This window comes from Crocuta crocuta, unplaced genomic scaffold (assembly GCF_008692635.1).
Source record: "Crocuta crocuta isolate KB4526 unplaced genomic scaffold, BGI_CrCroc_1.0 scaffold219, whole genome shotgun sequence".
NCBI lineage: Eukaryota > Metazoa > Chordata > Mammalia > Carnivora > Hyaenidae > Crocuta > Crocuta crocuta.
Window position 1 is genome coordinate 116,755 of NW_027551572.1, and position 14,668 is coordinate 131,422.

General features: G+C 38.6%; 1 long non-coding RNA gene across 5 annotated transcripts in view; it reads left to right on the forward strand.

Moving 5' to 3' along the window:
* Positions 1-12,017: 12,017 nt before the first annotated feature.
* Positions 12,018-14,668, forward strand: part of LOC144220853 (uncharacterized) — a 39,679-nt gene continuing 37,028 nt past the window's right edge. For all 5 annotated transcript variants that reach the window (XR_013331877.1, XR_013331878.1, XR_013331880.1 and 2 more), the window contains exon 1: positions 12,018-12,073. This is a non-coding gene — a long non-coding RNA (uncharacterized LOC144220853). The remainder of the gene's footprint in view (positions 12,074-14,668) is intronic.

Here is a 14,668-nt window from a genome sequence, read left to right on the forward strand (position 1 = left end):
TATTATGATTTTTCCTTTTTGTTGTTGTTTTGGTAAGTTACATTTTCTAAAGAATTTGTTCATCTAAGTTATTGAATTTACTCATAAATAGTTCATGTTATTCAATTATTATGCTTTTAATATTGGTGGCATCCCTAGTCATATCATTTTTTCATTTCTGGCATTGAAAATTTGTAATTTACCTTTCTTTCTTGATTAGATTATCTAGGGTTTCAATTTTATTGATGTATTCAAAATGCCAACTTTTGGTTTATTGATTTTCTCTGCAGTTTTTCAGTAGTCTATTCAGTGATTTCTGCTCTTTTCAATCCCACTATGATTAAGTATGTTGTTTGGTGTAGGGTTTTAAAACAGATACCCATTGTCATCTAAACACAGAAATCACTGTAATTCCTAATCTGAGAGTTTCCAGAATCATTAGTGCACACTGAATTTTACTAAATTTTTATTGTGCCTTATTTAGATAATCATGTTGCAGTTATAATTCTTTATTTTGGCATTGTAGTAGATAATGTTGATTGCCTTTAGAATGTTAATCCTAATTATTATGGAATTGAATCCAATTTGGTCATTTACATTATCAATTTCATATTTTGCAATATTTAGTTTTCTAATCTTTTGGTTCATATTCTCACATCTACATCTGTGAAACAGGTTGGCTTACAATATTTAATTCTTTCTAATAAGAATATTAAAGTGCTTTTAGGTTTGGATCATAAGAAGGGCGCCTGGGTGGCTCAGTTGGTTGAGGTTTGGATCATAAGATTATGGTAGGCTCTTAAAACAAGCTGGGAAAGGTTTCTCCTTTTTTTGTTCTCTGTTAGAGATTAAGTAGGAGTGGTGTTAATTTTTCCTTAATTATTTGGATGACTCATGAAGTCTGGGCTGGATTTGCTTTTTATGTTCAATTTTAATCGTGTATTTATTTTCCTTAATAGGTAGAAGACCATTTAGTTTTCCTGTTTCTTCTGGTTTCAGTTGCCATTAAACTATTTTTGTTCTAATAATTAACCCATTTCAAATGAGATTTCAAGTTTATTCACATAAAGTTACTTATAATTTTATATTATCTTTTAAACTCTGGGATTTGTAGTAAAGACCATTTACCCTCATGATATTAATTATAGTAATATCACATTTTATTATATTAATTATTATCTATTGAGAACTTTTGGCAGTTTAAATCTGTATAGCATGACTTTTTCTATATTATTATTAATTTTGGTTGCTTTCATATTTATAATTTTCTTCCTTCTATTTCATTGGTTCTAATTGACTATATTTTATAAATTATTAAAATTTATTTTCAGCTTTTATTCATTCTTTTTTAGTAAATGCACTAAGGCTAGACTATAAATTTCTCTAAGCATGGTTTTAATAAAATTCCACAAATTTTGTTATATTTTATTTTGCTACCATTTAGTTAAAAAAGTCTTCTAATTTCTATTGTGATTTCTTCTTATTAAAAATTTGGAAGAGTACTGTTTAATTTCCAAATATTTGAGGAATTTTCTAGGTATTTTTGTTTTGACTTCTAATTTATTTTCCCTTTATTCAGATAATACAATCTGTATGATTTTACTCGTTTAACTTTGGGGGGACTGCTTTATAGCTCAGCAGCTTAGCAAATGTAATGTAGTTTCATATATAGTTAAAAATAAAGTCTGTTACTCAGTTGTTATTGCAATGTTTTATATACATTTAATAGATCAAAGTTGTTAATCATGTCATTCAACATACAACTTTATTGGCTTCTTTTGTGTGTTTTATTCTACAATACATCACACATTTTTAATTGGTAAATCTTATAGTATAGTATTGAAGCCGATCTTTAGGGAGTCAGAGATTATCACCCCATGCTCAATTCTAGAAAGGCTGCCTATTAAAGACTGCATTATTAGAAGGAATTATGAGTGGGTTTCTAACTGTTGTCGTTATTTGCCCACACTAACAAGCATTCTCTTGTAAAACAAACCAGTATTTTAGGAAAACAGATTCTTATGTGTTTTGGTTGGCCTTTTGTGTGTGTGTGATTCCTCAAAGAGTTCAACACATAATTGCCATACAATCCAGCAATTCCTCTCATAGGTATACATACACCCAAGAGAAACGAATACGTAGACATACACACAGAAATGTCTACACAAATGTTTGTAACATAGCTATAACAGCAAAAAGGTGGAAACAACCTGAAAGTCCTTCATTGACTGTAGTATATACATACAATGAAATACTATTCAACCATAAAAAGGAATGGAGTACTGATATATTCTACAGCTTGGATTGACCTCAAAAACATTATGCTAAATTTAAAAGTCCAGAATAAAAGGTATGATTTATTTTATGTGGCATATCTGTAATAAGCAAATCCATACAAACAGAAACCAAGTTAGAGCTTACTATGGGGTGGTGAAGGCAGAATAGGGAGCGGTTACTTACTGGTTACAGAATAGTGAGTTATTACTTACTAGTTATAGGGTGTTGTCCAAGGCAATTTAAAGGTTTTGAAACTAAAGATAGATTGTGGTTACACAACATAGTGAGAACACCAAATGCCGCTGAATTGTACATTTTAATATAATTTTGTAAATTTCACTTCCATGAAAATATATATGAAAAAAATAGTTAATATTATTGCAACCCTACACACGAGGGGGCGCTACTTCCATTATGAAACATGCTTAGCATTTTTTTTCTCTGCTCAAGAGAGTTACTTTTGCAAATACACTTTGCGCTTATTTTGCATCTATTTTCGATGTGAAAAAATGGAAGCAACTACCTTTTAGAAGCATTTGTGGGAAACAATGTTTTACATTTGAATGTATCTCTTCAGGAAAAGGCAGTTTGTGAAGCATCTTTATTAAGAAGAGATTTCTTTCTTTGAACATGAAACACCTCATAGTTGAAAACCCAAACCAACACAAATAAATTATGAAACCAAAGAAATGATGACTAGAAAGCATTTCAGAGATTTGAATGAACCCAAAGTCCACATACATAGAGTTTCAAATAACTTTCATTATTCCTGTAAGTAATCAACAGGGTTTTGAAAATGTTTATCCATATTTTCATAAGCACAATAAAATCTGGTTGTCCAACTAAGCTCATGTCTTAAATGCTTTCTCTGACTCATGAAATAACTCATCATTTAATCATTAATAAAGCTGTATTTGTTGAATTAGTGTCAGGAATAAAATAATCAGACCATAATCTCCCTGAACTACTGTGGCCAGGGTTTTAACAAAAACACACAGGAAGGGTCATTCATTCACATGTGTGAAATATTTATTTTCAACTACAATCCACACAATAGGTATTCTTCCTACAAAGAGAATGTCCTTCTGCTACTGTACACAACAAATCCCCAAAGCAGCAGAGAAAAATTAGTCCAAGAAAACATGGTCCCCAAAGTAAATCTAATCCAAGGCATTCTAATTAGACCATATATATAATTATAGCATTGTACAGTCGTTCTTGGGTTAACTTATAAAGTCAGCAGTCAGCATTTTTTAAGGCATGCTAACAGGAAGCAAAGCCTCCCTCAGGAATCAGCTGATAAACACTACAAAGGACAGGGCACCTGGGTGGCTCAGTCAGTTAAGTGTCTGACTTCGGTTCAGGTCATGATCTTGTGGTTCGTGAGTTTGAGCCCTGTCGGGCTCTGTGCTGACAGCTTAGAGCCTGGAGCCTGCTTTGGACTCTGTGTCTCCCTCTCTCTCTGCTACCCTGTCCCCCAGCTTGTTCTTTCTCTCTCTCTCTCTCTCTCTCTCTCTCTCTCTCTCTCTCTCACACACACACACACACACACACACACACACACAAATAAATCAACATTAAGACTATAAAGACCAAATTCTGAGAAAAATCAGGATAGTCTTGCTACAAAGTCCTCTGTGAAACAAGAAACAGGCATTCCAGAATAGTCAGTTTGGGACAAAACTCAGTGCAGGGCTTGGCAAAACAATCTAAAAATTTAGAAACATAAGCTTAATCACTGACCTTTTCTTAGAGAGATCTGGGAATACACTAGAACCTGTATAGTCAATATATAAGGCATATATAGATTTTCCTAAGATGTTTCAATTCAGTCATTCTAAAACCCAACAAATGAAATATCTTTTTGTCCTCTCCATGAAATAACTTTCAGATATTGTTATAGTGTATTGGTTTTCAAATGCCAATAACAAATAAGCACAAATGTGGCAACTCAAAAAAAATGTTTATTATCTCACTGTTTCTGTGGGTCAGGAATTTGGGCACAGCATACCTGGGTTCTCTGCTCAGAATCTCACAAGACTGTAGTCAAGATATAGACCAGTCGTGGGGTCTCATCTGATGCCTGGGGGCCTCTTCAAAGCTCACGTGGTTTTTGGTAGATTTCAGTTCCTTACAGTTACAGAACTCATGGTCACTGGTTTCTTCAAAGCCGGCAGGATCTGTTTAAGTCTCTAAGTTCACTGTAATGGCAAATACATGTCACTCTACATTTGTCCAAACTCATAGAATGCAAAAGAACAAGAGTGAACTGTAATGTGAATTATGGAGTTAGCTGATTTTCATGTGTCAATATAGGTTTATCAATAGTAACAAATGTACCACTCTGGTGGAGGGTGCTGGTAACGGGAGAGATGATGCGTATGCAGGGCAGGAGGTATACGGGAAACCCCTGTCCCTTCCTTCCTCTCAATTTTGCTGTGCACCTAAAACTGCTCTAAAAATAAATAGTCAATAAATAAATAAGTTTTTAAATAAAATTAAATCAGTTGATTTACATCTGCAAAATTGATTACATCTGCAAAATTCCTTTACCTTTGCCATATGTCTCTGGTTAAAAACAAGTCACAGATTCTGCCCCCATGCAGGTAGAAAGAACTATACCAGGGTGGCATAGCTCATGGTGGGAGCATGGTGGGGGAGAGGGGTATTCTTGGTGTGTCTGCCACATTAGCTGAACTAAATGAAACCTGACTATCCCAACCAAAATTATGTTGCTCACAGGAGATAAGCCAGAAAGAAAGCACCTTCTTCGGCAACCCTCTTATCAGCGTAGAATAACAAGGCCGATTTCTGTCTGGGTGATTACATATATCACACAAGCAACAACTGCAACCAGCCATCACTCTTCAGCCTTCACACCAGCATATTCATTCATGTGCACCCCAAATAAACTATCTTTCCCTATCAGACAATGACCTAAGTATTAACAATTGTTTTTCCTTGTCCAGAGGATACTTTCTTTAGAAGCCTACAGCCTATTTTTTTTTTTATTGTAATCAAATCTCTACCAGTAACTAAGTAGAAAAATCAAATGGGCTTTATCTACTAGAATTTATCTAATCATAATTTATAACTTGCTCAGTACATAAGGAATCTCTGGGGCATTTACTGACGTTTATTCTATTTTTTTAAACTCACAGTGATTCATTCTCACATCACATCACTTAACTTTGCACATGACTATTTCCAGATGGCACTGAAACGATCTGGCATCCAGACACTGTTTACTGCATTAATGAAAAGAAGTGGTTAGTCTATACAAGTCCTAGTCTGAAAAATCAGAACCTCAGGGAGAAAAAATAGGAGATCCTTTAAATCTCAGCTACAAAGAAACAGAAAGTAACAAGTAAAAGAACACTAAATAAAAAATGCTAAGCTTGAAGAGTCTTCTGTCAGGGCAGTAATGACCTTAGAGAAATAGACATTGGAGGAAGTTTCAGAAGTTAACAATCCTGCAGGTTGGTTTTAAATCCTGCCTGCATGATCTTGAATAATTTGTTAGTCCTGGGAGTTATTTACGGCATTTGGAATAATTACCTGAAACCGAAATTTAACTCTTACTTGAGGACCATTTGTAAGTCCTGATTAAATTAATTGTTAGAAATAACAAAGCCATCAGGTCAATCAATGAGTAAGCGTATGCTTAAGGCGTGTCACATGCCCAATGCAAGGCTAGGCCAGGCCACGTGACAGGCTTGAGTTTGATATAAATCTGGATCTAGTAATGAAGGGGTAAAGGTATTGAAGAAGTCTTGTCGCCGGACAAAGCTGGTTATCTTTTAGGTATCCAATGACATAATGACTTGTCACAGAATGGCTTGTTGCAGATTAATACTTGTATTCTTGTCTTTACGCAAGTAGGGGAATCCCTAGGAATGCAGGGGGCTACTTCCAGAGTGTTTAGTAACCACAAAGACAACCGTGCATCTTGGCCCCCTTGGAAGGCTTTGATGTCAATTGCTCAAGATTAATCAGTCACTTGTGTCAAAATTAGGGAAGGCGCCCAGGGTGTTGTGTCACCACTCCCATGTAGACAATAATACCAGGAATATAGCAGGTGTTTATTCAATATTGCTGAAAAATTGAATGCACGGCAATCTGTATATAGCCTTTCTGAAGGGTTCAGGATAACTCGGATCTTGTAGCAGTCTTTGCCATGAGAATTTCCCCTGCCCTGTACCCACTGGACCGGGCATTTTCAGGCACCCTTCCAGCTCCGCCACTTTACCTGTCTGGTCACAGTGGAGGGAGGATGAAGGTCCAGCTACATCAGATTCTCTCTTACAATCTGAACTGAAGGCACAGAGATTAGTACTTAAAAGTTGAACTATTGAGGGGCATCTGGGTGGCTCAGTTGGTTAAGCATCTGACTTTGGTTTTGGTCATGATCTCACTGCTCATGAGTTCAAGCCTCACGTTGGGCTGTGTGCTGACGGCTCTGAGCCTAGAGCCTGCTAATGATTCTCCCCCCTATCTCTGCCCCTCTCCTGCTCACGCTCTGTCTCTTTCTCTCAAAAATAAGTAAATGTTAAGTTGTTTTTTTTTTTTTTTTTAGAAATTGAACTATTTAATGGAGCTAAGAAGACTCTGACTTTCTGAGGATAAGTTTTTTATAATTTCTTTGGATTCTATGAAATATCTTTTTAGTAAATCCCCTTTTCATTCATTTACTTTTGTTTTACTTTGGAGATTATATTGCTTTCAACCAAAGATGTCTTAAGGCTATCAACAGGCTTTTGAAATGTGCTAGAGGCCAAAGAAAAGATCAGGAGACATCTGTGGGTGATTTACCTTATTTCCTCCTTTTTCTCACTTCAAGCATGAAACCTATTGAACTTAAAACTTTAAAGAATATATAATAGCTTTCTTTCCATCTTCACATTGCAATCTCTTAGGGACATAGCAAGTTAAACTCAGTTAAGTTTATTTTCTAGAAAATGTTTTTCTATCAACAACAATAGCTCCCTAGCATAAAGAGGGGAGGGAGAGAGAGAGAGGAATATAAGTTTTTACTTCTCAGTAGGAGTAGTTTAACATAAAGAAAGTGACAGATGTATTGTCAAGAACATGAAGAGATTCAGTAGCTGTTAACACTTTTGTTGAGCATTCAGTAGAGGTTTGCTATTTATAAGCTGTAGTTTATAGATTGTCTGGCTCTAGTTTGTTTCACAATACATATAATATTAAATGAACATATACATATATTTAATAAAATATAAGTTTGTATCTTATGTTGATTTTTCACAATCATAGAACTCTGAGAACTATGAAGAACAAAGGGTTACAAAATATTATGTTTAAACTATCTTAAACTGAGCACCTCAGTGGCTCAGTTAATTGTCCAACTTCAACTCAGGTCATGATCTCATGGTTCGTGGGTGAGAGCTCTGCATCAGGCTCTGTGCTGACAGCTCAGAGATTGGAGCCTGCTTTAGATTCTGTGTCTTCTTCTCTCTCTCTGGCTCTCCTCCAGTTTCTCTCTGTCTCTGTCTCTCAAAATAAATAAGTGTAAAAAAATATTTTTAACTTATACTAAATAGTATTATTTTAAAACTTCTATAACTTTTTAATTTTTTAATATTTATTTATTTTTTTAATATTTCTTTATTTTTGAGAGAGAGAGAGAGAGAATGAAAGTGGAGGAGGGGCAGAGAGAGGGAGAGAGGGAGACACAGAATCCAAAGCAGGCTCCAGGCTCTGAGCTGTCAGCACAGAGCCCTATGTGGGGCTCCAACCCACAGATCACGAGACCATGACCTGAGCCGAAGTCAGACGCTCAACCAATTGAACCACCCAAGCGTCCCTATAACTTTTTAATATCTAAGACTGCTTTGCTTCTTTTTTTCTTGGATATTTTTATTACAGTTTTCAATATGCTTAAAATATTTTATAAGATTCATATACTTAAAATATATCCTATGATGAAACTCACCTCCTTTAGAGAATATACAATTTGATTGATAATATATTGCTGATTCTTACTCTGCCAAGAAATGTAAGTTCAAATAGGCTAGAGAGAATGATTAAAAACTAAAAATTGTATCTGTTGAAGTTATTACTGTATTTGGTACCTAGTCATTGGAATAACAATCACTAATATCACAGAAGCACATGCCTCCCCAATATGCCACATTGCCGTGGACTCTGTGGATCTGTCTGCCTCAGCTCCTGCTTTGCCCTCATGGTAGCAGCTCACCCCACGGTTATTGCCCAGTCTCATTCTACAACTCTTTTTCTGACTACATTTTAGCTCAACCAGAAGATTGACTCAAATCTCCTGTTGTCATCCTCTCTCATTCCAAATTCAGTAGTGAAAGATGGCAGGATGTACATTTACACATATCAGTGGGCAAGAGCCCAAACTTCAGAATCAGATCTTGTCACCACTGGCTAATCATCTGGATATACCGATGATGTTCACTCTGCAGCTGAAAGGCTGAGTAGGCAGAATTCCATGGGGAAGCTTGACTTGCTGCTGTGAATGGGTGAGGGTAGCTGTTCCAATCAGGTAATGCAAAACATAATGGAAATAAGCTGTTCTCAAAACACTCTAGTTCTTCTAAAGCTTTTCCATGTCGATGTTAACAGTCAACATCCTTCCTCAGGTTGAACTGTCTTAGGGAAAGTTTTATTGTATCAAGTGTCTTCTAACTGCTTCAACTTTTGAGTAGTTGGGAACAAGGAAGGTGGAAATAATATAACAGAAGCTTGCTTTTGGTTTCACTCATTCATTCAACAAATGTTTGAATGAGCATTTTGTTTTGCAGCCTAGAGACTGAGGATCACCAGTTAACCAGCCGCTCCTTTATTTGGGCCTTTTTGCCCTAAACCCAGCAGCTTCCTGAAGACTGTCTCTTAAAAGTGGCTTTTGTGTCAGGTGTAAGACACATAGCCACGTAAGAACCTAACACGAGGAATATTATACAAGGTACAGGATTGAGAGTATTTAAATAGTACATAACACCAAAGGGAAGAGAACATTGGGTTCTTATAGGCAGCCAGTGAAAAGAGCATAAAATGGCTTTACCACCTCATGATGCCAGCCATCCCAAGAGAAGTCTATTTGTGTAAGTCATGGAATTGAAGCTATTTCTCTGCAGGAAGTTGGGTGTTCCTGTCCATGACTGTGTACTAAATGAGCTAGTGCCACGGTAATCTAATCACAGGGAGTGTGAGACAGCCCCTCATAGGCAGCCATGACGCAGAAGAGCTGGTGGGATTAACTGAACCCAGCAAGAAAGCTTCAGACCCAACAATAAAGCCTCTGGGGAAAGGAGTAGCATCATAGTGGCCCCTCCTCAAATATACACTGGGTAGAGTCCCCTGAATCTGTTTGTGTTCTAGAGAAGAGCAAATTGTAAATTAAAAACTACGTTCTCTAACATATGTGAAATACTGGCGTGAGAAATAGTGTTTCAGGACTCATCCAGTATACCGGTATCTCCACTTTACAGTAGTATCAGTATTTCCTGGGAACTTGTTAGAAATGCAAATTCACTCGTCCACCTTCGGTCCAGTAAATCCAAAATGTGAAAAGTGGAGCCCAGCAGTCTGTATTTTAAGAAGCCCTTCTGGTGATTCTGATGCACACCAATGTTTGAACACCATTAAACTAAAGAGGCTTTACTCACTCTTCCAGGTCCAGGCTTTCTGTGTCTGTTTTTATGCCACCACCATACTGTATTAATGGTTACAGATATGTAATATAGTTTGAAATTAATAAGTGTAATGCCTCCAGCTTGGTCTTCTTCCATAAGATTGTTTTGCCTATTCAGAGTGTTTTTGTGGTTCCATACAAATTTTAGGATAAAAACTATTTCTGTGAAAAATATCATTATAATTTTAGTAGGGATTACATTTAATCTGTAGGTACTTTAGGTCATAAGGATAGGTTATCAATATGAACCCTTCCAATCCAAGAATATGTGGTATTTTTCCATTTCTTTGTGTCTTCCTCAACTTCTTTCATCAATGTCTGATAGTTTTCAGGATACAGATCTTTTCACCCCTTTGGCTAAATTTATTCCCAAGTATTTTACTGTTTGTGATGTTATTATAATTTACTTTCTTAGTTTATCTTTCAGATAGTTTATTGTTAGTGTATAAAAACATAACTGGTTTTTGTATATTGATTTGTATCCTGAAAATTTACAGAGTACATTAATTAGACCTAACAGGTTTTTTTCATGTAAACCGTTAGGGCTGTCTATGTGTAAGATCATGTCCTCTGAAAGCAGAGACCATTTTACTTCTTTCTTTCTGATTTGGATGCCTTTTAATTCTCTGGCTAGGACTTCTAGTAGTAGGTTGAAGAAGAGCAGCGGGAGTGGACATCCTTGTGTTGTTCCTGATCTTAGAGGAAAAGCTTTCAGTTTTTCACTTCTGAGTGTGATCTTAGCTGGGGACTTGTCGGTATGTCCTTTATGATGCTGAGGCACATTTCCTCGTTTGTCGAGAGTTTCTATCACAAAGAATGTTGAGTTTTGTCAAATGCTTTTTTCTGCACCTATTGAGATGATCATATGATATTTGTCCTTCACGTGCTAAGATGGTTTGTCTCTGTTGCTCTGCATGCTGAGCCATCTCTGAATCCCAGGGATAGACCCCACTTGACAATGGTGTATGAGCCTTTTAATATGCTGTTGAATTTGGTCTGCTCATATTTTGTTCAGGATTTTTGCATCTGTGTTCATCAGGAATATTGGTCTGTAGTTCTGCGTTCCTACTGTGTCCAGATCTGGTATCAGGGCAATACAGGCCTCCTAAAATGGGTTTGGACGTGTTACCTCTTCCTCAGTTTTTTTGGAAGAGTTTGAGAAGGTTTGATTCTTCTTTAAATGTTTTAGAATTCACCAGTGAAGCCACCTGAGCCTGGGTTTTTCTTTCTTGGGAAATTTTTGGTTACTGATACCATGTCTAACAATTCCACTCATTACAGGCTTGTTTCTTGTAGTCTCCCATTGACCCAGCACTGTCCTGGTCTAGACTCTGCTGACCAGTTTCGTGTGGGAAAGATTATTTGCCCACAGGTGAGCAGGCAGCACCAGCTGTACGGGGTTTGGCAGCTCCTGCTCCAGGGACAGCCCACAGCGCAGTTGCTCTGTGGCTCCCCCAGCTGAGGCCAGTCTCGGTGAAGACTTCAGGGGTCCTCCAGGGCCCAGGATGTCTGCGTCTGCAGCAGTCGTGAGAGCGGTTCCATTCTTCGGTGGCAAAGGCTGCGGGAGACAGTGTGGCTGACAGGACCCCTCTCGGCACCAGGTCTGGTTTGCGGGCATCCTGCAGTCACGATAGCACTGGTGTCTGATGTGCAGCCACAGGGCAGGCCCAGAGTGCGGGCACATAGGAAAGAACAAACAGCTCTGGCGGTCAGGGGCTGGCCGGCCCTCTGTGGCAGTGGCTCTGGTACCTCCGATGCCTGCGTGCGCACGTGGAGCAGCTACAGGCCAGCGGCTGGGCCGTGCGTGTGTAAAGAACGTCGTAGGAGCTGAGGTCCCAAGTGCAGGCAAGTGCTCAGCGGCTGGAGCTCTGGGGTTCAAGGACAACGTGGGGGTGCAGGGGAGGGGGCCTGCTGGCCTCGGTCCCAGGATGACGCAACAGTAGCTCCTTCCCAGGAGGCACACAACAGCGTCTCCAGCCACGGGGCGGGCGGCGGGGCGGGGGTGTCTGCAACAGTGATGTCACTAAGGACGTGGGTGGTATCAGCTGTGATACTGACAGCGGTAGTGATAGTCCCGCCCTTCCTTGTTTCTGCCTTCTGGGGATAACACAGCTATGCCATTGCCCACCAATCCCTTTTGTAAGTTAATTTAAATCTTGAACTCTCCTAGGGCTATTTTATTTCATTTTATTTTAATGTTTTTATTTATTTTTGAGAGGGAGAGAGAGAGAGAATAGGGGAGAGGCAAAGAGAGAGAGAGACAGAGACAGACAGACAGAATATGAAGCAAACTCCAGGCTCTGAGCTGTCAACACAGAGCCCTACACAAGGCTTGAACTCATGAGCTGTGAGATCATGTCCTGAGAGGAAGTTGGAGGCTCAACGACTGAGCCACCCAGGTGCCCCTCCTAGAGCTATTTTAATTCATGGATTGCTAACTGTATCTTCCTTCCTTCCTTCCTCCCTTCCTCCCTTCCTTTCTTTCTTCTTTTATGTGAGGGTGGGTGAAAGAAAGCTCTGCCATCTGGCTGAAGTCCTACATCCATCTTTTTCTATTCACACAGAATAGTCAAGTAATATTTACCCAAGGGTCAAGATTTAATAAAATTAACTTTTACTGCTTCATTAAGTACATTCTTTTTTTAAATTTTTTAACGTTTTATTTTATTTTTGAGAGAGAGATAGAGACAGCGTGAAAGTGGGAGGGTCAGAGAGAGAGGGAGACACAGAATTAGAAGCAGCCTCCAGGCTCTGAGCTGCCAGTCAGCACAGAGCCGAACGTGGGGCCCGAACCCACGAACCATGAGATCATGACCTGAGCTGGTCAGATGCTTAACCGACTGAGCCACCCAGGCACCCCTCATTAAGTACATTCTTGAGTGCAACTGATGTTTTCTGTTTTTCCCCTGAAAGTGTGTGGCAACAAGAATACAGTGACTAGAAGACAACACTAGAAATGCAGAGCAGTTGATCCCACTGCTGGTGTTTGTGCTCAGGCACCCCCGTTCCGCCCGTCATTGCTTTTGCACTCCATCTATGCAAGTATCAACAATGTGGGGAGGAAAGCAGATGTCTCCGTGTTATCATGATGTTTTGACCCCATTGGCACTCTGCGAGGGTCCTGGGGACCCTCAAAGGTCCATGAACCACACTTTGAGAACCACTTATTAAATAGAGTTCCCTATCACTTCATGGTACTTCCAGTAAAATGTAGGCTTTTTAGGGTTAGGGATACCTGCTGTCTGGTCTGTCATTTTACTTCCAAAGCCTAGAAAAGTGCTCAGCATAAAATACTGCAAAATAAATATGTGCATAACAAACAAATAGAGTTAATGTTAGCTATATTCGAAGCTTGCACTGCACTGTTTTTTGATTTTTGTTTTTTTTATAGCGTTCCCCTAGTAAATGCCTGTCAGTTACTTTGACTGATAGGGAAAAATAAAAACAAAAAAACAGACTGTATAAAGCCGGCTGCTTAAAATGCTTACTCGGCACATGGAGATTTCCTAAAAATTACAGTCAAAGTGATTGTGTCTAATTCCATGGGGAAACGAGTCTTGTGCCTGAAAACAATAGGAGCTGCTTCTGATGCAAGCTCTAGAAGCTTCCTCATCAGTGAGCCAGGCACAGATGCAAAATACATTCTTTTCTTTCTGTTTTTTTTTTCTTTTACAAAGCTTCACTTAAAAGGAGGTGCAGAGAGTAATTATAAAAAAGTTAATTTCCACTTGCTTTTTCAACTACATTTTTTAAAAACAGAAATACCTGCTTTTTATCTCAATTATTTGTTGCTATAAATAATATAGTAATGGCAAAGTTCAGTAGTGAACTTGTCAGATAAGGAACATGATACCCACCATCAAAAGTCTGCTGCAAGGGCAAGTGCCTCCATACCTTTGTGCTGCCATGTTCTCTGCACAGAGCCTTCTCTCCCCCGTCCCGGAAAGGTAAACCTTACCCATCCTTCAAACCTAACCCCGAGTTTTACCTCCTCCCAATGGCCTTTTACTCTTCCCCAGATGCAGGTTATTTTTCCATCTGTTTCCCCTGTCAATTATGCATATCCTACTGCAGCCCGTAGCACAATGAATTTTAGTTGTTCTTTGGGATTGTTGTTGCTTTTAAAAATGAAGCATCACTATCCTGTTGCAAGAATCAGGCAAAGCCGTCTTATCTTCTGATTATCATACAAGTACATCAGGATGCATGCCCTCTTACAAGATTATCACCTAAGAAAAACCGTAGATTTCATAAATGCTGTATAAAACTCGGCAACCTTGAGTAAATCCAAAGAATAATAAAGTAGCAAGAAAGAGAATGAAAAACAGTTTAATTCTTAAGTGTTTTTCAGAACCTTTGAGGAAAAAGTGCATTAATAAACAGGACAGTCCACCTCCTTGCCACCAAGCAAACTGGGTCTTGGACCAGCAGCATTAGCCTCAGTGACGGCTTGTCAGAAATGCAGACATCTCAGGTCTCAGGCCCCAAACTGGCAATGTTTCACAAAGACTCCATGAGATTTGCATGCTATTTTGTTAATGATTGAAAAGAGGTGGTCTCGCTTCTTAAAAATCACATCCATACGTTTCTCTCATTTTGGGGATTTTCAGAGCAGCTGCCTCATATCTCTGATCTGTGAGTCCTTTGTAACTCTAAACTTCTGCCAATGAGTAACAGAGATCTCCTGGAAAGGAAAACCATCCCAAGAGGAAGGGGGGGGGCGTTGGGGGGAGA